Source organism: Lonchura striata, chromosome 12 (assembly GCF_046129695.1).
Source record: "Lonchura striata isolate bLonStr1 chromosome 12, bLonStr1.mat, whole genome shotgun sequence".
Taxonomy (NCBI): Eukaryota; Metazoa; Chordata; class Aves; order Passeriformes; family Estrildidae; genus Lonchura; species Lonchura striata.
The window spans coordinates 157,956-178,263 of NC_134614.1; positions in this window are offsets into that span (position 1 = coordinate 157,956).

Sequence of the window (20,308 nt, forward strand, 5' to 3'; positions counted from 1 at the left end):
ACTGGTGAGTTTTCTTTCCCAGGGAAAATGGCCAAAGCATGTGCCCAGGGGCCCCAAGCACAGGCCTCGGACCTGACTGCAGAGAATCCTTATATCGAAGGATGGACCCCCAACCAAAGATGTCCCCTCCTCAAAGATGTGCTGCCCTGATAGACCCAAGGGAGCCCTACAAACTCACATCAGCAACCTGGACTGGTGAGTTTTCTTTCCCAGGGAAAATGGCCAAAGCATGTGCCCAGGGGCCCCTGGCAATGGGCTGGGGCCTGAATGCAAATAATCCTTATATCGAAGGATGGACCCCAGACCGAAGTTGTCCCCTCCTCAAAGTTGTGCTTCCCTGATAGACCCAAGGGAGCCTACAAACTGACATCAGCAACCTGGACTGGTGAGTTTTCTTTCCCAGGGAAAATGGCCAAAGGATGTGCCCAGGGGCCCCTGGCACTGGGCTGGGGCCTGAATGCAAATAATCCTTATATCGAAGGATGGATCGCAGACCGAAATTGTCCCCTCCTCAAAGTTGTGCTGCCCTGATAGACCCAAGGGAGCCCTACAAACTGACATCAGCAACCTGGTCTGGTGAGTTTTCTTTCCCAGGGAAAATGGCCAAAGGATGTGCCCAGGGGCCCCAAGCACAGGCCTCGGACCTGACTGCAGAGAATCCTTATATCGAAGGATGGATCGCAGACCGAAGTTGTCCCCTATTCAAATTTCTGCTTCCCAGATAGACCCAAGGGAGCCCTACAAATTGACATCAGCAACCTGGACTGGTGACTTTTCTTTCCCAGGGAAAATGGCCAAAGGATGTGCCCAGGGGCCCCTGGCACTGGGCTGGGGCCTGAATGCAAATAATCCTTATATCGAAGAATGGATCGCAGACTGAAGTTGTCCCCATCTCATACATGTGCTGCCCTGATAGACCCAAGGGAGCCCTACAAACTGACATCAGCAACCTGGACTGGTGAGTTTTCTTTCCCAGGGAAAATGGCCAAAGCCTGTGCCCAGGAGCCCCTGGCACTGGGCTGGGGCCTGAATGCAAATAATCCTTATATCGAAGGATGGAACCCAGACCGAAGTTGTCCCCTCCTCAAAGTTGTGCTGCCCTGATAGACCCAAGGCAGCCCTACAAACTGACATCAGCAACCTAGACTGGTGAATTTTCTTTCCCAGGGAAAATGGCGAAAGGATGTGCCCAGTGGCCCGTGGCACTTGGCTGGGGCCTGAATGCAAAGAATCCCTATATCGAAGGATGGTTCGCAGACCAAAGTTGTCCCCGCCTCAAATTTCTGCTTCCCAGATAGACCCAAGGGAGCCCTACAAGCTGACATCAGCCACCTGGACTGGTGAGTTTTCTTTCCCAGGGAAAATGGCCAAAGCATGTGCCCAGGGGCCCCAAGCACAGGGCTGGGACCTGACTGCAGAGAATCCTTATATTGAAGTTTGGACCCCAGACCAAAGTTGTCCCCTCCTCAAAGTTGTGCTGCCCTGATAGACCCAAGGGAGCCCTACAAACTGACATCGGCCACCTGGACTGGTGAATTTTCTTTCCCAGGGAAAATGGCCAAAGGATGTGCCCAGGGGCCCCTGGCACTGGGCTGGGGCCTGACTGCAAAGAATCCTTATATCGAAGAATGGATCACAGACCGAAATTGTCCCCTCCTCAAATTTCTGCTTCCCATATAGACCCAAGGGAGCCCTACAAACTGACATCAGCCACCTGGCAGGAGAATTTTCTTTCCCAGGGAAAATGGCCAAAGGATGTGCCCAGGGGCCCCTGGCACTGGGCTGGGGCCTGACTGCAAAGAATCCTTATATCGAAGAATGGATCACAGACCGAAATTGTCCCCTCCTCAAATTTCTGCTTCCCATATAGACCCAAGGGAGCCCTACAAACTGACATCAGCAACCTGGACTGGTGAGTTTTCTTTTCCCGGGAAAATGGCCAAAGGATGTGCCCAGGGGCCCCTGACCCCGGGCTGGGGCCTGACTGCGAAGAATCCTTATATCGAAGAATGGATAGCAGACCGAAGTTGTCCCCTCCTCAAAGTTGTGCTGCCCTGATAGACCCAAGGGAGCCCTACAAACTGACATCAGCAACCTGGACTGGTGAGTTTTCTTTCCCAGGGAAAATGGCCAAAGGATGTGCCCAGGGGCCCCTGACCCCGGGCTGGGGCCTCAATGTAAAAAATCCTTATATCGAAGAATGGATCGCAGACTGAAGTTGTCCCCATCTCATACATGTGCTGCCCTGATAGACCCAAGGGAGCCCTACAAACTGACATCAGCAACCTGGACTGGTGAGTTTTCTTTCCCAGGGAAAATGGCCAAAGCCTGTGCCCAGGGGCCCCTGGCACTGGGCTGGGGCCTGAATGCAAATAATCCTTATATCGAAGGATGGAACCCAGACCGAAATTGTCCCCTCCTCAAAGTTGTGCTGCCCTGATAGACCCAAGGGAGCCCTACAAACTGACATCAGCAACCTGGACTGGTGAATTTTCTTTCCCAGGGAAAATGGCCAAAGGATGTGCCCAGGGGCCCCTGGCACTGGGCTGGGGCCTGAATGCAAATAATCCTTATATCGAAGGATGGAACCCAGACCGAAGTTGTCCCCTCCTCAAAGTTGTGCTGCCCTGATAGACCCAAGGGAGCCCTACAAACTGACATCAGCCACCTGGACTGGTGAGTTTACTTTCCCAGGGAAAATGACCAAAGCATGTGCCAAGGGCCCCAAGCACAGGGCTGGGACCTGACTGCAGAGAATCCTTATATTTAAGTTTGGACCCCAGACCGAAGTTGTCCCCTCCTCAAAGTTGTGCTGCCCTGATAGACCCAAGGGAGCCCTACAAACTGACATCAGCAACCTGGACTGGTGAATATTCTTTCCCAGGGAAAATGACCAAAGGATGTGCCTAGGGGCCCCTGGCCCTGGGCTTGGGGCCTGACTGCAAAGAATCCCTATATCGAAGGATGGATCGCAGACCAAAGTTGTCCCCACCTCAAATTTCTGCTTCCCAGATAGACCCAAGGGAGCCCTACAAACTGACATCAGCAACCTGGACTGGTGAGTTTTCTTTCCCAGGGAAAATGGCCAAAGGATGTGCCCAGGGGCCCCTGGCACTGGGCTGGGGCCTGAATGCAAACAATCCTTATATCGAAGGATGGACCCCAGACCGAAGTTGTCCCCTCCTCAAAGTTGTGCTGCCCTGATAGACCCAAGGGAGCCCTACAAACTGACATCAGCAACCTGGACTGGTGAGTTTTCTTTCCCAGGGAAAATGGCCAAAGGATGTGCCCAGGGGCCCATGACCCCGGGCTGGGGCCTCAATGCAAAAAATCCTTATATCGAAGAATGGATCGCAGACCGAAGTTGTCCCCTCCTCAAAGTTGTGCTGCCCTGATAGACCCAAGGGAGCCCTACAAACTGACATCAGCAACCTGGACTGGTGAGTTTTCTTTCCCAGGGAAAATGGCCAAAGCATGTGCCCAGGGGCCCCAAGCACAGGCCTCGGACCTGACTGCAGAGAATCCTTATATCGAAGGATGGATCGCAGACCGAAGTTGTCCCCTCTTCAAATTTCTGCTTCCCAGATAGACCCAAGGGAGCCCTACAAACTGACATCAGCAACCTGGACTGGTGAGTTTTCTTTCCCAGGGAAAATGGCCAAAGCATGTGCCCAGGGGCCCCAAGCACAGGGCTGGGACCTGAATGCAAATAATCCTTATATCGAAGAATGGATCGCAGACTGAAGTTGTCCCCATCTCATACATGTGCTGCCCTGATAGACCCAAGGGAGCCCTACAAACTGACATCAGCAACCTGGACTGGTGAGTTTTTTTTCCCAGGGAAAATTGCCAAAGCATGTGCCCAGGGGCCCCAAGCACAGGGCTGGGACCTGAATGCAAACAATCCTTATATCGAAGGATGGACCCCAGACCGAAGTTGTCCCCTCCTCAAAGTTGTGCTGCCCTGATAGACCCAAGCGAGCCCTACAAACTGACATCAGCAACCTGGACTGGTGAATTTTCTTTCCCAGGGAAAATGGCCAAAGGATGTGCCCAGGGGCCCCTGGCCCTGGGCTCTGACCTGACTGCAAAGAATCCTTATATCGAAGAATGGATCGCAGACTGAAGTTGTCCCCATCTCATACTTGTGCTGCCCTGATAGACCCAAGGGAGCCCTACAAACTGACATCAGCAACCTGGACTGGTGAGTTTTCTTTCCCAGGGAAAATGGCCAAAGCATGTGCCCAGGGGCCCCTGGCAATGGGCTGGGGCCTGAATGCAAAAAATCCTTATATCGAAGGATGGACCCCAGACCGAAGTTGTCCCCTCCTCAAAGTTGTGCTTCCCTGATAGACCCAAGGGAGCCTACAAACTGACATCAGCAACCTGGACTGGTGAGTTTTCTTTCCCAGGGAAAATGGCCAAAGGATGTGCCCAGGGGCCCCTGGCACTGGGCTGGGGCCTGAATGCAAAGAATCTCTATATCGAAGGATGGTTCGCAGACCAAAGTTGTCCCCTCCTCATATTTCTGCTTCCCAGATAGACACAAGGGAGCCCTACAAAGTGACATCAGGAACCTGGACTGGTGAGTTTTCTTTCCCAGGGAAAATGGCCAAAGCATGTGCCCAGGGGCCCCTGGCACTGGGCTGGGGCCTGAATGCAAAGAATCCTTATATCGAAGGATGGACCCCAGACCGAAGTTGTCCCCTCCTCAAAGTTGTGCTGCCCTGATAGACCGAAGGGAGCCCTACAAAGTGACATCAGCAACCTGGACTGGTGAGTTATCTTTCCCAGGGAAAATGGCCAAAGGATGTGCCCAGGGGCCCCTGGCACTGGGTTGGGGCCTGAATGCAAACAATCCTTATATCGAAGGATGGACCCCAGACCGAAGTTGTCCCCTCCTCAAAGTTGTGCTGCCCTGATAGACCCAAGGGAGCCCTACAAACTGACATCAGCAACCTGGACTGGTGAATTTTCTTTCCCAGGGAAAATGGCTAAAGGATGTGCCCAGGGGCCCCTGGCCCTGGGCTCTGACCTGACTGCAAAGAATCCTTATATTGAAGAATGGATCGCAGACTGAAGTTGTCCCCATCTCATACTTGTGCTGCCCTGATAGACCCAAGGGAGCCCTACAAAGTGACATCAGCAACCTGGACTGGTGAGTTTTCTTTCCCAGGGAAAATGGCCAAAGCATGTGCCCAGGGGCCCCTGGCAATGGGCTGGGGCCTGAATGCAAATAATCCTTATATCGAAGGATGGACCCCAGACCGAAGTTGTCCCCTCCTCAAAGTTGTGCTTCCCTGATAGACCCAAGGGAGCCTACAAACTGACATCAGCAACCTGGACTGGTGAGTTTTCTTTCCCAGGGAAAATGGCCAAAGGATGTGCCCAGGGGCCCCTGGCACTGGGCTGGGGCCTGACTGCAAAGAATCCCTATATCGAAGGATGGTTCGCAGACCAAAGTTGTCCCCTCCTCAAATTTCTGCTTCCCAGATAGACACAAGGGAGCCCTACAAACAGACATCAGGAACCTGGACTGGTGAGTTTTCTTTCCCAGGGAAAATGGCCAAGGGATGTGCCCAGGGGCCCCTGGCACTGGGCTGGGGCCTGAATGCAAATAATCCTTATATCGAAGGATGGATCGCAGACTGAAGTTGTCCCCTCCTCAAATTTCTGCTTCCCAGATAGACCCAAGGGAGCCCTAAAAACTGACATCAGCAACCTGGACTGGTGAGTTTTCTTTCCCAGGGAAAATGGCCAAAGGATATGCCCAGGGGCCCCTGGCACTGGGCTGGGGCCTGAATGCAAATAATCCTTATATCGAAGAATGGATCGCAGACTGAAGTTGTCCCCATCTCATACTTGTGCTGCCCTGATAGACCCAAGGGAGCCCTACAAACTGACATCAGCAACCTGGACTGGTGAGTTTTCTTTCCCAGGGAAAATGGCCAAAGCCTGTGCCCAGGAGCCCCTGGCACTGGGCTGGGGCCTGAATGCAAATAATCCTTATATCGAAGGATGGAACCCAGACCGAAATTGTCCCCTCCTCAAAGTTGTGCTGCCCTGATAGACCCAAGGGAGCCCTACAAACTGACATCAGCAACCTAGACTGGTGAATTTTCTTTCCCAGGGAAAATGGCCAAAGGATGTGCCCAGTGGCCCGTGGCACTTGGCTGGGGCCTGAATGCAAAGAATCCCTATATCGAAGGATGGTTCGCAGACCAAAGTTGTCCCCTCCTCAAATTTCTGCTTCCCAGATAGACCCAAGGGAGCCCTACAAGCTGACATCAGCCACCTGGACTGGTGAGTTTTCTTTCCCAGGGAAAATGGCCAAAGCATGTGCCCAGGGGCCCCAAGCACAGGGCTGGGACCTGACTGCAGAGAATCCTTATATTGAAGTTTGGACCCCAGACCGAAGTTGTCCCCTCCTCAAAGTTGTGCTGCCCTGATAGACCCAAGGGAGCCCTACAAACTGACATCGGCCACCTGGACTGGTGAATTTTCTTTCCCAGGGAAAATGGCCAAAGGATGTGCCCAGGGGCCCCTGGCACTGGGCTGGGGCCTGACTGCAAAGAATCCTTATATCGAAGAATGGATCACAGACCGAAATTGTCCCCTCCTCAAATTTCTGCTTCCCATATAGACCCAAGGGAGCCCTACAAACTGACATCAGCCACCTGGCAGGAGAATTTTCTTTCCCAGGGAAAATGGCCAAAGGATGTGCCCAGGGGCCCCTGGCACTGGGCTGGGGCCTGACTGCAAAGAATCCTTATATCGAAGAATGGATCACAGACCGAAATTGTCCCCTCCTCAAATTTCTGCTTCCCATATAGACCCAAGGGAGCCCTACAAACTGACATCAGCAACCTGGACTGGTGAGTTTTCTTTCCCAGGGTAAATGGCCAAAGGATGTGCCCAGGGGCCCCAAACACAGGCCTCGGACCTGAATGCAAAAAATCCTTATATCGAAGGATGGACCCCAGACCGAAGTTGTCCCCTCCTCAAAGTTGTGCTGCCCTGATAGACCCAAGGGAGCCCTAAAAAGTGACATCAGCAACCTGGACTGGTGAGTTTTCTTTCCCAGGGAAAATGGCCAAAGGATGTGCCCAGGAGCCCCAAGAGCAGGGCTGGGACCTGACAGCAAAGAATCCTTATATCGAAGGATGGATCGCAGACCAAAATTGTCCGCTCCTCAAATTTCTGCTGCCCAGATAGACCCAAGGGAGCCCTACAAACTGACATCAGCCACCTGGCCAGGTGAATTTTCTTTCCCAGGGAAAATGGCCAAAGGATGTGCCCAGGGGCCCCTGGCACTGGGCTGGGGCCTGACTGCAAAGTATCCTTATATCGAAGGATGGACCCCAGACTGAAGTTGTCCCCTCCTCAAAGTTGTGCTGCCCTGATAGACCCAAGGGAGCCCTACAAACTGACATCAGCAACCTGGACTGGTGAGTTTTCTTTCCCAGGGAAAATGGCCAAAGGATGTGCCCAGGGGCCCCTGACCCCGGGCTGGGGCCTGACAGCGAAGAATCCTTATATCGAAGAATGGATAGCAGACCGAAGTTGTCCCCTCCTCAAAGTTGTGCTGCCCTGATAGACCCAAGGGAGCCCTACAAACTGACATCAGCAACCTGGACTGGTGAGTTTTCTTTCCCAGGGAAAATGGCCAAAGGATGTGCCCAGGGGCCCCAAGCACAGGCCTCGGACCTGACTGCAGAGAATCCTTATATCGAAGGATGGATCGCAGACCGAAGTTGTCCCCTCTTCAAATTTCTGCTTCCCAGATAGACCCAAGGGAGCCCTACAAACTGACATCAGCAACCTGGACTGGTGAGTTTTCTTTCCCAGGGAAAATGGCCAAAGGATGTGCCCAGGGGCCCCTGACCCCGGGCTGGGGCCTGACTGCGAAGAATCCTTATATCGAAGAATGGATAGCAGACCGAAGTTGTCCCCTCCTCAAAGTTGTGCTGCCCTGATAGACCCAAGGGAGCCCTACAAACTGACATCAGCAACCTGGACTGGTGAGTTTTCTTTCCCAGGGAAAATGGCCAAAGGATGTGCCCAGGGGCCCCTGGCACAGGCCTCGGACCTGACTGCAGAGAATCCTTATATCGAAGGATGGATCGCAGACTGAAGTTGTCCCCATCTCATACATGTGCTGCCCTGATAGACCCAAGGGAGCCCTACAAACTGACATCAGCAACCTGGACTGGTGAGTTTTCTTTCCCAGGGAAAATGGCCAAAGCCTGTGCCCAGGGGCCCCTGGCACTGGGCTGGGGCCTGAATGCAAATAATCCTTATATCGAAGGATGGAACCCAGACCGAAATTGTCCCCTCCTCAAAGTTGTGCTGCCCTGATAGACCCAAGGGAGCCCTACAAACTGACATCAGCAACCTGGACTGGTGAATTTTCTTTCCCAGGGAAAATGGCCAAAGGATGTGCCCAGTGGCCCGTGGCACTGGGCTGGGGCCTGAATGCAAATAATCCTTATATCGAAGGATGGAACCCAGACCGAAGTTGTCCCCTCCTCAAAGTTGTGCTGCCCTGATAGACCCAAGGGAGCCCTACAAACTGACATCAGCCACCTGGACTGGTGAGTTTACTTTCCCAGGGAAAATGACCAAAGCATGTGCCAAGGGCCCCAAGCACAGGGCTGGGACCTGACTGCAGAGAATCCTTATATTGAAGTTTGGACCCCAGACCGAAGTTGTCCCCTCCTCAAAGTTGTGCTGCCCTGATAGACCCAAGGGAGCCCTACAAACTGACATCGGCCACCTGGCCAGGTGAATTTTCTTTCCCAGGGAAAATGGCCAAAGGATGTGTCCAGGGGCCCCGAGCCCTGGGCTCGGACCTGAATGCAAAGAATCCTTATATCGAAGGATGGACCCCAGACTGAAATTGTCCCCTCCTCATAGTTGTGCTGCCTTGATGGATCCAAGGGAGCCCTACAAACTGACATCAGCAACCTGGACTGGTGAGTTTTCTTTCCCAGGGAAAATGGCCAAAGGATGTGCCCAGGAGCCCGAAGAGCAGGGCTGGGACCTGACAGCAAAGAATCCTTATATCGAAGGATGGATCGCAGACCAAAATTGTCCGCTCCTCAAATTTCTGCTGCCCAGATAGACCCAAGGGAGCCCTACAAACTGACATCAGCCACCTGGCCAGGTGAATTTTCTTTCCAGGGAAAATGGCCAAAGGATGTGCCCAGGGGCCCCTGGCACTGGGCTGGGGCCTGACTGCAAAGAATCCTTATATCGAAGAATGGATCACAGACCGAAATTGTCCCCTCCTCAAATTTCTGCTTCCCATATAGACCCAAGGGAGCCCTACAAACTGACATCAGCAACCTGGACTGGTGAGTTTTCTTTCCCAGGGAAAATGGCCAAAGCCTGTGCCCAGGGGCCCCTGGCACTGGGCTGGGGCCTGAATGCAAATAATCCTTATATCGAAGGATGGAACCCAGACCGAAATTGTCCCCTCCTCAAAGTTGTGCTGCCCTGATAGACCCAAGGGAGCCCTACAAACTGACATCAGCAACCTGGACTGGTGACTTTTCTTTCCCAGGGAAAATGGCCAAAGGATGTTCCCAGGGGCCCCTGGCACTGGGCTGGGGCCTGAATGCAAATAATCCTTATATTGAAGGATGGAACCCAGACCGAAATTGTCCCCTCCTCAAAGTTGTGCTGCCCTGATAGACCCAAGGGAGCCCTACAAACTGACATCAGCCACCTGGACTGGTGAGTTTACTTTCCCAGGGAAAATGACCAAAGCATGTGCCAAGGGCCCCAAGCACAGGGCTGGGACCTGACTGCAGAGAATCCTTATATTGAAGTTTGGACCCCAGACCGAAGTTGTCCCCTCCTCAAAGTTGTGCTGCCCTGATAGACCCAAGGGAGCCCTACAAAATGACATCGGCCACCTGGCCAGGTGAATTTTCTTTCCCAGGGAAAATGGCCAAACGATGTGTCCAGGGGTCCCGGGCCCTGGGCTCGGACCTGAATGCAAAGAATCCTTATATCGAAGGATGGACCCCAGACTGAAATTGTCCCCTCCTCATAGTTGTGCTGCCCTGATGGATCCAAGGGAGCCCTACAAACTGACATCAGCAACCTGGACTGGTGAGTTTTCTTTCCCAGGGAAAATGGCCAAAGGATGTGCCCAGGGGCCCCTGGCACTGGGCTGGAACCTGAATGCAAAAAATCCTTATATCGAAGGATGGACCCCAGACTGAAGTTGTCCCCTCCTCAAAGTTGTGCTGCCCTGATAGACCCAAGGGAGCCCTACAAACTGACATTAGCAACCTGGACTGGTGAGTTTTCTTTCCCAGGGAAAATGGCCAAAGGATGTTCCCAGGAGCCCCAAGAGCAGGGCTGGGACCTGACAGCAAATAATCCTTATATCGAAGGATGGATCGCAGACCAAAATTGTCCGCTCCTCAAATTTCTGCTGCCCAGATAGACCCAAGGGAGCCCTACAAACTGACATCAGCAACCTGGCCAGGTGAATTTTCTTTCCAGGGAAAATTGCCAAAGGATGTGCCCAGGGGCCCCAAGCACAGGGCTGGGACCTGACTGCAGAGAATCCTTATATTGAAGTTTGGACCCCAGACCGAAGTTGTCCCCTCCGCAAAGTTGTGCTGCCCTGATAGACCCAAGGGAGCCCTACAAAGTGACATCAGGAACCTGGACTGGTGAGTTTTCTTTCCCAGGGAAAATGGCCAAAGCATGTGCCCAGGGGCCCCTGGCACTGGGCTGGGGCCTGAATGCAAATAATCCTTATATCGAGGGATGGATCGCAGACTGAAGTTGTCCCCTCCTCAAATTTCTGCTTCTCAGATAGACCCAAGGGAGCCCTACAAACTGACATCAGCAACCTGGACTGGTGAGTTTTCTTTCCCAGGGAAAATGGCCAAAGGATGTGCCCAGGGGCCCCTGGCACTGGGCTGGGGCCTGAATGCAAATAATCCTTATATCGAAGGATGGAACCCAGACCGAAGTTGTCCCCTCCTCAAAGTTGTGCTGCCCTGATAGACCCAAGGGAGCCCTACAAACTGACATCAGCAACCTGGACTGGTGAATTTTCTTTCCCAGGGAAAATGGCCAAAGGATGTGCCCAGTGGCCCGTGGCACTTGGCTGGGGCCTGAATGCAAAGAATCCCTATATCGAAGGATGGTTCGCAGACCAAAGTTGTCCCCTCCTCAAATTTCTGCTTCCCAGATAGACCCAAGGGAGCCCTACAAAGTGACATCAGCAACCTGGACTGGTGAGTTTTCTTTCCCAGGGAAAATGGCCAAAGCATGTGCCCAGGGGCCCCTGGAACTGGGCTCGGGCCTGACTGCAAAGTATCCTTATATCGAAGGATGGACCCCAGACCAAAGTTGTCCCCTCCTCAAAGTTCTGCTGCCCTGATAGACCCAAGGGAGCCCTACAAACTGACATCAGCAACCTGGACTGGTGAGTTTTCTTTCCCAGGGAAAATGGCCAAAGGATGTGCCCAGGGGCCCCTGACCCCGGGCTGGGGCCTGACTGCGAAGAATCCTTATATCGAAGGATGGACCCCAGACCGAAGTTGTCCCCTCCTCAAAGTTGTGCTGCCCTGATAGACCCAAGGGAGCCCTACAAACTGACATCAGCAACCTGGACTGGTGAGTTTTCTTTCCCAGGGAAAATGGCCAAAGGATGTGCCCAGGGGCCCCTGACCCCGGGCTGGGGCCTCAATGCAAAAAATCCTTATATCGAAGAATGGATCGCAGACCGAAGTTGTCCCCTCCTCAAAGTTGTGCTGCCCTGATAGACCCAAGGGAGCCCTACAAACTGACATCAGCAACCTGGACTGGTGAGTTTTCTTTCCCAGGGAAAATGGCCAAAGGATGTGCCCAGGGGCCCCAAGCGCAGGCCTCGGACCTGACTGCAGAGAATCCTTATATCGAAGGATGGATCGCAGACCGAAGTTGTCCCCTCTTCAAATTTCTGCTTCCCAGATAGACCCAAGGGAGCCCTACAAACTGACATCAGCAACCTGGCCAGGTGAATTTTCTTTCCCAGGGAAAATGGCCAAAGAATGTGCCCAGGGGCCCCTGGAACTGGGCTGGGGCCTGAATGCAAAAAATCCTTATATCGAAGGATGGACCCCAGACTGAAGTTGTCCCCTCCTCAAAGTTGTGCTGCCCTGATAGACCCAAGGGAGCCCTACAAACTGACGTCAGCAACCTGGACTGGTGAGTTTTCTTTCCCAGGGAAAATGGCCAAAGGATGTGCCCAGGGGCCCCAGGCACTGGGCTCGGACCTGACAGCAAAAAATCCTTATATCGAAGGATGGACCCCAGACCGAAGTTGTCCCCTCCTCAAAGTTGTGCTGCCCTGATAGACCCAAGGGAGCCCTACAAACTGACATCAGCAACCTGGACTGGTGAGTTTTCTTTCCCAGGGAAAATGGCCAAAGCATGTCCCCAGGGGCCCCAAGCACAGGGCTGGGACCTGACTGCAGAGAATCCTTATATTGAAGTTTGGACCCCAGACCGAAGTTGTCCCCTCCGCAAAGTTGTGCTGCCCTGATAGACCCAAGGGAGCCCTACAAACTGACATCAGCAACCTGGACTGGTGAGTTTTCTTTCCCAGGGAAAATGGCCAAAGCATGTGCCCAGGGGCCCCTGGCACTGGGCTGGGGCCTGAATGCAAAGAATCCTTATATCGAAGGATGGACCCCAGACCGAAGTTGTCCCCTCCTCAAAGTTGTGCTGCCCTGATAGACCGAAGGGAGCCCTACAAAGTGACATCAGCAACCTGGACTGGTGAGTTATCTTTCCCAGGGAAAATGGCCAAAGGATGTGCCCAGGGGTCCCTGGCACTCGGCTGGGGCCTGAATGCAAACAATCCTTATTTCGAAGGATGGACCCCAGACCGAAGTTGTCCCCTCCTCAAAGTTGTGCTGCCCTGATAGACCCAAGGGAGCCCTACAAACTGACATCAGCAACCTGGACTGGTGAGTTTTCTTTCCCAGGGAAAATGGCCAAAGCATGTGCCCAGGGGCCCCTGGCCCTGGGCTCTGACCTGACTGCAAAGAATCCTTATATCGAAGAATGGACCGCAGACTGAAGTTGTCCCCATCTCATACTTGTGCTGCCCTGATAGACCCAAGGGAGCCCTACAAACTGACATCAGCAACCTGGACTGGTGAGTTTTCTTTCCCAGGGAAAATGGCCAAAGCATGTGCCCAGGGGTCCCTGGCAATGGGCTGGGGCCTGAATGCAAATAATCCTTATATCGAAGGATGGACCCTAGACCGAAGTTGTCCCCTCCTCAAAGTTGTGCTTCCCTGATAGACCCAAGGGAGCCTACAAACTGACATCAGCAACCTGGACTGGTGAGTTTTCTTTCCCAGGGAAAATGGCCAAAGGATGTGCCCAGGGGCCCCTGGCACTGGGCTGGGGCCTGACTGCAAAGAATCCCTATATCGAAGGATGGTTCGCAGACCAAAGTTGTCCCCTCCTCAAATTTCTGCTTCCCAGATAGACACAAGGGAGCCCTACAAAGTGACATCAGGAACCTGGACTGGTGAGTTTTCTTTCCCAGGGAAAATGGCCAAAGCATGTGCCCAGGGGCCCCAAGCACAGGCCTCGGACCTGACTGCAGAGAATCCTTATATCGAAGGATGGACCCCCAACCAAAGATGTCCCCTCCTCAAAGATGTGCTGCCCTGATAGACCCAAGGGAGCCCTACAAACTCACATCAGCAACCTGGACTGGTGAGTTTTCTTTCCCAGGGAAAATGGCCAAAGCATGTGCCCAGGGGCCCCTGGCAATGGGCTGGGGCCTGAATGCAAATAATCCTTATATCGAAGGATGGACCCCAGACCGAAGTTGTCCCCTCCTCAAAGTTGTGCTTCCCTGATAGACCCAAGGGAGCCTACAAACTGACATCAGCAACCTGGACTGGTGAGTTTTCTTTCCCAGGGAAAATGGCCAAAGGATGTGCCCAGGGGCCCCTGGCACTGGGCTGGGGCCTGAATGCAAATAATCCTTATATCGAAGGATGGATCGCAGACCGAAATTGTCCCCTCCTCAAAGTTGTGCTGCCCTGATAGACCCAAGGGAGCCCTACAAACTGACATCAGCAACCTGGACTGGTGAGTTTTCTTTCCCAGGGAAAATGGCCAAAGGATGTGCCCAGGGGCCCCAAGCACAGGCCTCGGACCTGACTGCAGAGAATCCTTATATCGAAGGATGGATCGCAGACCGAAGTTGTCCCCTATTCAAATTTCTGCTTCCCAGATAGACCCAAGGGAGCCCTACAAATTGACATCAGCAACCTGGACTGGTGACTTTTCTTTCCCAGGGAAAATGGCCAAAGGATGTGCCCAGGGGCCCCTGGCACTGGGCTGGGGCCTGAATGCAAATAATCCTTATATCGAAGAATGGATCGCAGACTGAAGTTGTCCCCATCTCATACATGTGCTGCCCTGATAGACCCAAGGGAGCCCTACAAACTGACATCAGCAACCTGGACTGGTGAGTTTTCTTTCCCAGGGAAAATGGCCAAAGCCTGTGCCCAGGAGCCCCTGGCACTGGGCTGGGGCCTGAATGCAAATAATCCTTATATCGAAGGATGGAACCCAGACCGAAGTTGTCCCCTCCTCAAAGTTGTGCTGCCCTGATAGACCCAAGGCAGCCCTACAAACTGACATCAGCAACCTAGACTGGTGAATTTTCTTTCCCAGGGAAAATGGCGAAAGGATGTGCCCAGTGGCCCGTGGCACTTGGCTGGGGCCTGAATGCAAAGAATCCCTATATCGAAGGATGGTTCGCAGACCAAAGTTGTCCCCGCCTCAAATTTCTGCTTCCCAGATAGACCCAAGGGAGCCCTACAAGCTGACATCAGCCACCTGGACTGGTGAGTTTTCTTTCCCAGGGAAAATGGCCAAAGCATGTGCCCAGGGGCCCCAAGCACAGGGCTGGGACCTGACTGCAGAGAATCCTTATATTGAAGTTTGGACCCCAGACCAAAGTTGTCCCCTCCTCAAAGTTGTGCTGCCCTGATAGACCCAAGGGAGCCCTACAAACTGACATCGGCCACCTGGACTGGTGAATTTTCTTTCCCAGGGAAAATGGCCAAAGGATGTGCCCAGGGGCCCCTGGCACTGGGCTGGGGCCTGACTGCAAAGAATCCTTATATCGAAGAATGGATCACAGACCGAAATTGTCCCCTCCTCAAATTTCTGCTTCCCATATAGACCCAAGGGAGCCCTACAAACTGACATCAGCCACCTGGCAGGAGAATTTTCTTTCCCAGGGAAAATGGCCAAAGGATGTGCCCAGGGGCCCCTGGCACTGGGCTGGGGCCTGACTGCAAAGAATCCTTATATCGAAGAATGGATCACAGACCGAAATTGTCCCCTCCTCAAATTTCTGCTTCCCATATAGACCCAAGGGAGCCCTACAAACTGACATCAGCAACCTGGACTGGTGAGTTTTCTTTTCCCGGGAAAATGGCCAAAGGATGTGCCCAGGGGCCCCTGACCCCGGGCTGGGGCCTGACTGCGAAGAATCCTTATATCGAAGAATGGATAGCAGACCGAAGTTGTCCCCTCCTCAAAGTTGTGCTGCCCTGATAGACCCAAGGGAGCCCTACAAACTGACATCAGCAACCTGGACTGGTGAGTTTTCTTTCCCAGGGAAAATGGCCAAAGGATGTGCCCAGGGGCCCCTGACCCCGGGCTGGGGCCTCAATGTAAAAAATCCTTATATCGAAGAATGGATCGCAGACTGAAGTTGTCCCCATCTCATACATGTGCTGCCCTGATAGACCCAAGGGAGCCCTACAAACTGACATCAGCAACCTGGACTGGTGAGTTTTCTTTCCCAGGGAAAATGGCCAAAGCCTGTGCCCAGGGGCCCCTGGCACTGGGCTGGGGCCTGAATGCAAATAATCCTTATATCGAAGGATGGAACCCAGACCGAAATTGTCCCCTCCTCAAAGTTGTGCTGCCCTGATAGACCCAAGGGAGCCCTACAAACTGACATCAGCAACCTGGACTGGTGAATTTTCTTTCCCAGGGAAAATGGCCAAAGGATGTGCCCAGGGGCCCCTGGCACTGGGCTGGGGCCTGAATGCAAATAATCCTTATATCGAAGGATGGAACCCAGACCGAAGTTGTCCCCTCCTCAAAGTTGTGCTGCCCTGATAGACCCAAGGGAGCCCTACAAACTGACATCAGCCACCTGGACTGGTGAGTTTACTTTCCCAGGGAAAATGACCAAAGCATGTGCCAAGGGCCCCAAGCACAGGGCTGGGACCTGACTGCAGAGAATCCTTATATTTAAGTTTGGACCCCAGACCGAAGTTGTCCCCTCCTCAAAGTTGTGCTGCCCTGATAGACCCAAGGGAGCCCTACAAACTGACATCAGCAACCTGGACTGGTGAATATTCTTTCCCAGGGAAAATGACCAAAGGATGTGCCTAGGGGCCCCTGGCCCTGGGCTTGGGGCCTGACTGCAAAGAATCCCTATATCGAAGGATGGATCGCAGACCAAAGTTGTCCCCACCTCAAATTTCTGCTTCCCAGATAGACCCAAGGGAGCCCTACAAACTGACATCAGCAACCTGGACTGGTGAGTTTTCTTTCCCAGGGAAAATGGCCAAAGGATGTGCCCAGGGGCCCCTGGCACTGGGCTGGGGCCTGAATGCAAACAATCCTTATATCGAAGGATGGACCCCAGACCGAAGTTGTCCCCTCCTCAAAGTTGTGCTGCCCTGATAGACCCAAGGGAGCCCTACAAACTGACATCAGCAACCTGGACTGGTGAGTTTTCTTTCCCAGGGAAAATGGCCAAAGGATGTGCCCAGGGGCCCATGACCCCGGGCTGGGGCCTCAATGCAAAAAATCCTTATATCGAAGAATGGATCGCAGACCGAAGTTGTCCCCTCCTCAAAGTTGTGCTGCCCTGATAGACCCAAGGGAGCCCTACAAACTGACATCAGCAACCTGGACTGGTGAGTTTTCTTTCCCAGGGAAAATGGCCAAAGCATGTGCCCAGGGGCCCCAAGCACAGGCCTCGGACCTGACTGCAGAGAATCCTTATATCGAAGGATGGATCGCAGACCGAAGTTGTCCCCTCTTCAAATTTCTGCTTCCCAGATAGACCCAAGGGAGCCCTACAAACTGACATCAGCAACCTGGACTGGTGAGTTTTCTTTCCCAGGGAAAATGGCCAAAGCATGTGCCCAGGGGCCCCAAGCACAGGGCTGGGACCTGAATGCAAATAATCCTTATATCGAAGAATGGATCGCAGACTGAAGTTGTCCCCATCTCATACATGTGCTGCCCTGATAGACCCAAGGGAGCCCTACAAACTGACATCAGCAACCTGGACTGGTGAGTTTTTTTTCCCAGGGAAAATTGCCAAAGCATGTGCCCAGGGGCCCCAAGCACAGGGCTGGGACCTGAATGCAAACAATCCTTATATCGAAGGATGGACCCCAGACCGAAGTTGTCCCCTCCTCAAAGTTGTGCTGCCCTGATAGACCCAAGCGAGCCCTACAAACTGACATCAGCAACCTGGACTGGTGAATTTTCTTTCCCAGGGAAAATGGCCAAAGGATGTGCCCAGGGGCCCCTGGCCCTGGGCTCTGACCTGACTGCAAAGAATCCTTATATCGAAGAATGGATCGCAGACTGAAGTTGTCCCCATCTCATACTTGTGCTGCCCTGATAGACCCAAGGGAGCCCTACAAACTGACATCAGCAACCTGGACTGGTGAGTTTTCTTTCCCAGGGAAAATGGCCAAAGCATGTGCCCAGGGGCCCCTGGCAATGGGCTGGGGCCTGAATGCAAAAAATCCTTATATCGAAGGATGGACCCCAGACCGAAGTTGTCCCCTCCTCAAAGTTGTGCTTCCCTGATAGACCCAAGGGAGCCTACAAACTGACATCAGCAACCTGGACTGGTGAGTTTTCTTTCCCAGGGAAAATGGCCAAAGGATGTGCCCAGGGGCCCCTGGCACTGGGCTGGGGCCTGAATGCAAAGAATCTCTATATCGAAGGATGGTTCGCAGACCAAAGTTGTCCCCTCCTCATATTTCTGCTTCCCAGATAGACACAAGGGAGCCCTACAAAGTGACATCAGGAACCTGGACTGGTGAGTTTTCTTTCCCAGGGAAAATGGCCAAAGCATGTGCCCAGGGGCCCCTGGCACTGGGCTGGGGCCTGAATGCAAAGAATCCTTATATCGAAGGATGGATCGCAGACCGAAGTTGTCCCCTCCTCAAAGTTGTGCTGCCCTGATAGACCGAAGGGAGCCCTACAAAGTGACATCAGCAACCTGGACTGGTGAGTTATCTTTCCCAGGGAAAATGGCCAAAGGATGTGCCCAGGGGCCCCTGGCACTGGGTTGGGGCCTGAATGCAAACAATCCTTATATCGAAGGATGGACCCCAGACCGAAGTTGTCCCCTCCTCAAAGTTGTGCTGCCCTGATAGACCCAAGGGAGCCCTACAAACTGACATCAGCAACCTGGACTGGTGAATTTTCTTTCCCAGGGAAAATGGCTAAAGGATGTGCCCAGGGGCCCCTGGCCCTGGGCTCTGACCTGACTGCAAAGAATCCTTATATTGAAGAATGGATCGCAGACTGAAGTTGTCCCCATCTCATACTTGTGCTGCCCTGATAGACCCAAGGGAGCCCTACAAAGTGACATCAGCAACCTGGACTGGTGAGTTTTCTTTCCCAGGGAAAATGGCCAAAGCATGTGCCCAGGGGCCCCTGGCAATGGGCTGGGGCCTGAATGCAAATAATCCTTATATCGAAGGATGGACCCCAGACCGAAGTTGTCCCCTCCTCAAAGTTGTGCTTCCCTGATAGACCCAAGGGAGCCTACAAACTGACATCAGCAACCTGGACTGGTGAGTTTTCTTTCCCAGGGAAAATGGCCAAAGGATGTGCCCAGGGGCCCCTGGCACTGGGCTGGGGCCTGACTGCAAAGAATCCCTATATCGAAGGATGGTTCGCAGACCAAAGTTGTCCCCTCCTCAAATTTCTGCTTCCCAGATAGACACAAGGGAGCCCTACAAACAGACATCAGGAACCTGGACTGGTGAGTTTTCTTTCCCAGGGAAAATGGCCAAGGGATGTGCCCAGGGGCCCCTGGCACTGGGCTGGGGCCTGAATGCAAATAATCCTTATATCGAAGGATGGATCGCAGACTGAAGTTGTCCCCTCCTCAAATTTCTGCTTCCCAGATAGACCCAAGGGAGCCCTACAAACTGACATCAGCAACCTGGACTGGTGAGTTTTCTTTCCCAGGGAAAATGGCCAAAGGATATGCCCAGGGGCCCCTGGCACTGGGCTGGGGCCTGAATGCAAATAATCCTTATATCGAAGAATGGATCGCAGACTGAAGTTGTCCCCATCTCATACTTGTGCTGCCCTGATAGACCCAAGGGAGCCCTACAAACTGACATCAGCAACCTGGACTGGTGAGTTTTCTTTCCCAGGGAAAATGGCCAAAGCCTGTGCCCAGGAGCCCCTGGCACTGGGCTGGGGCCTGAATGCAAATAATCCTTATATCGAAGGATGGAACCCAGACCGAAATTGTCCCCTCCTCAAAGTTGTGCTGCCCTGATAGACCCAAGGGAGCCCTACAAACTGACATCAGCAACCTAGACTGGTGAATTTTCTTTCCCAGGGAAAATGGCCAAAGGATGTGCCCAGTGGCCCGTGGCACTTGGCTGGGGCCTGAATGCAAAGAATCCCTATATCGAAGGATGGTTCGCAGACCAAAGTTGTCCCCTCCTCAAATTTCTGCTTCCCAGATAGACCCAAGGGAGCCCTACAAGCTGACATCAGCCACCTGGACTGGTGAGTTTTCTTTCCCAGGGAAAATGGCCAAAGCATGTGCCCAGGGGCCCCAAGCACAGGGCTGGGACCTGACTGCAGAGAATCCTTATATTGAAGTTTGGACCCCAGACCGAAGTTGTCCCCTCCTCAAAGTTGTGCTGCCCTGATAGACCCAAGGGAGCCCTACAAACTGACATCGGCCACCTGGACTGGTGAATTTTCTTTCCCAGGGAAAATGGCCAAAGGATGTGCCCAGGGGCCCCTGGCACTGGGCTGGGGCCTGACTGCAAAGAATCCTTATATCGAAGAATGGATCACAGACCGAAATTGTCCCCTCCTCAAATTTCTGCTTCCCATATAGACCCAAGGGAGCCCTACAAACTGACATCAGCCACCTGGCAGGAGAATTTTCTTTCCCAGGGAAAATGGCCAAAGGATGTGCCCAGGGGCCCCTGGCACTGGGCTGGGGCCTGAC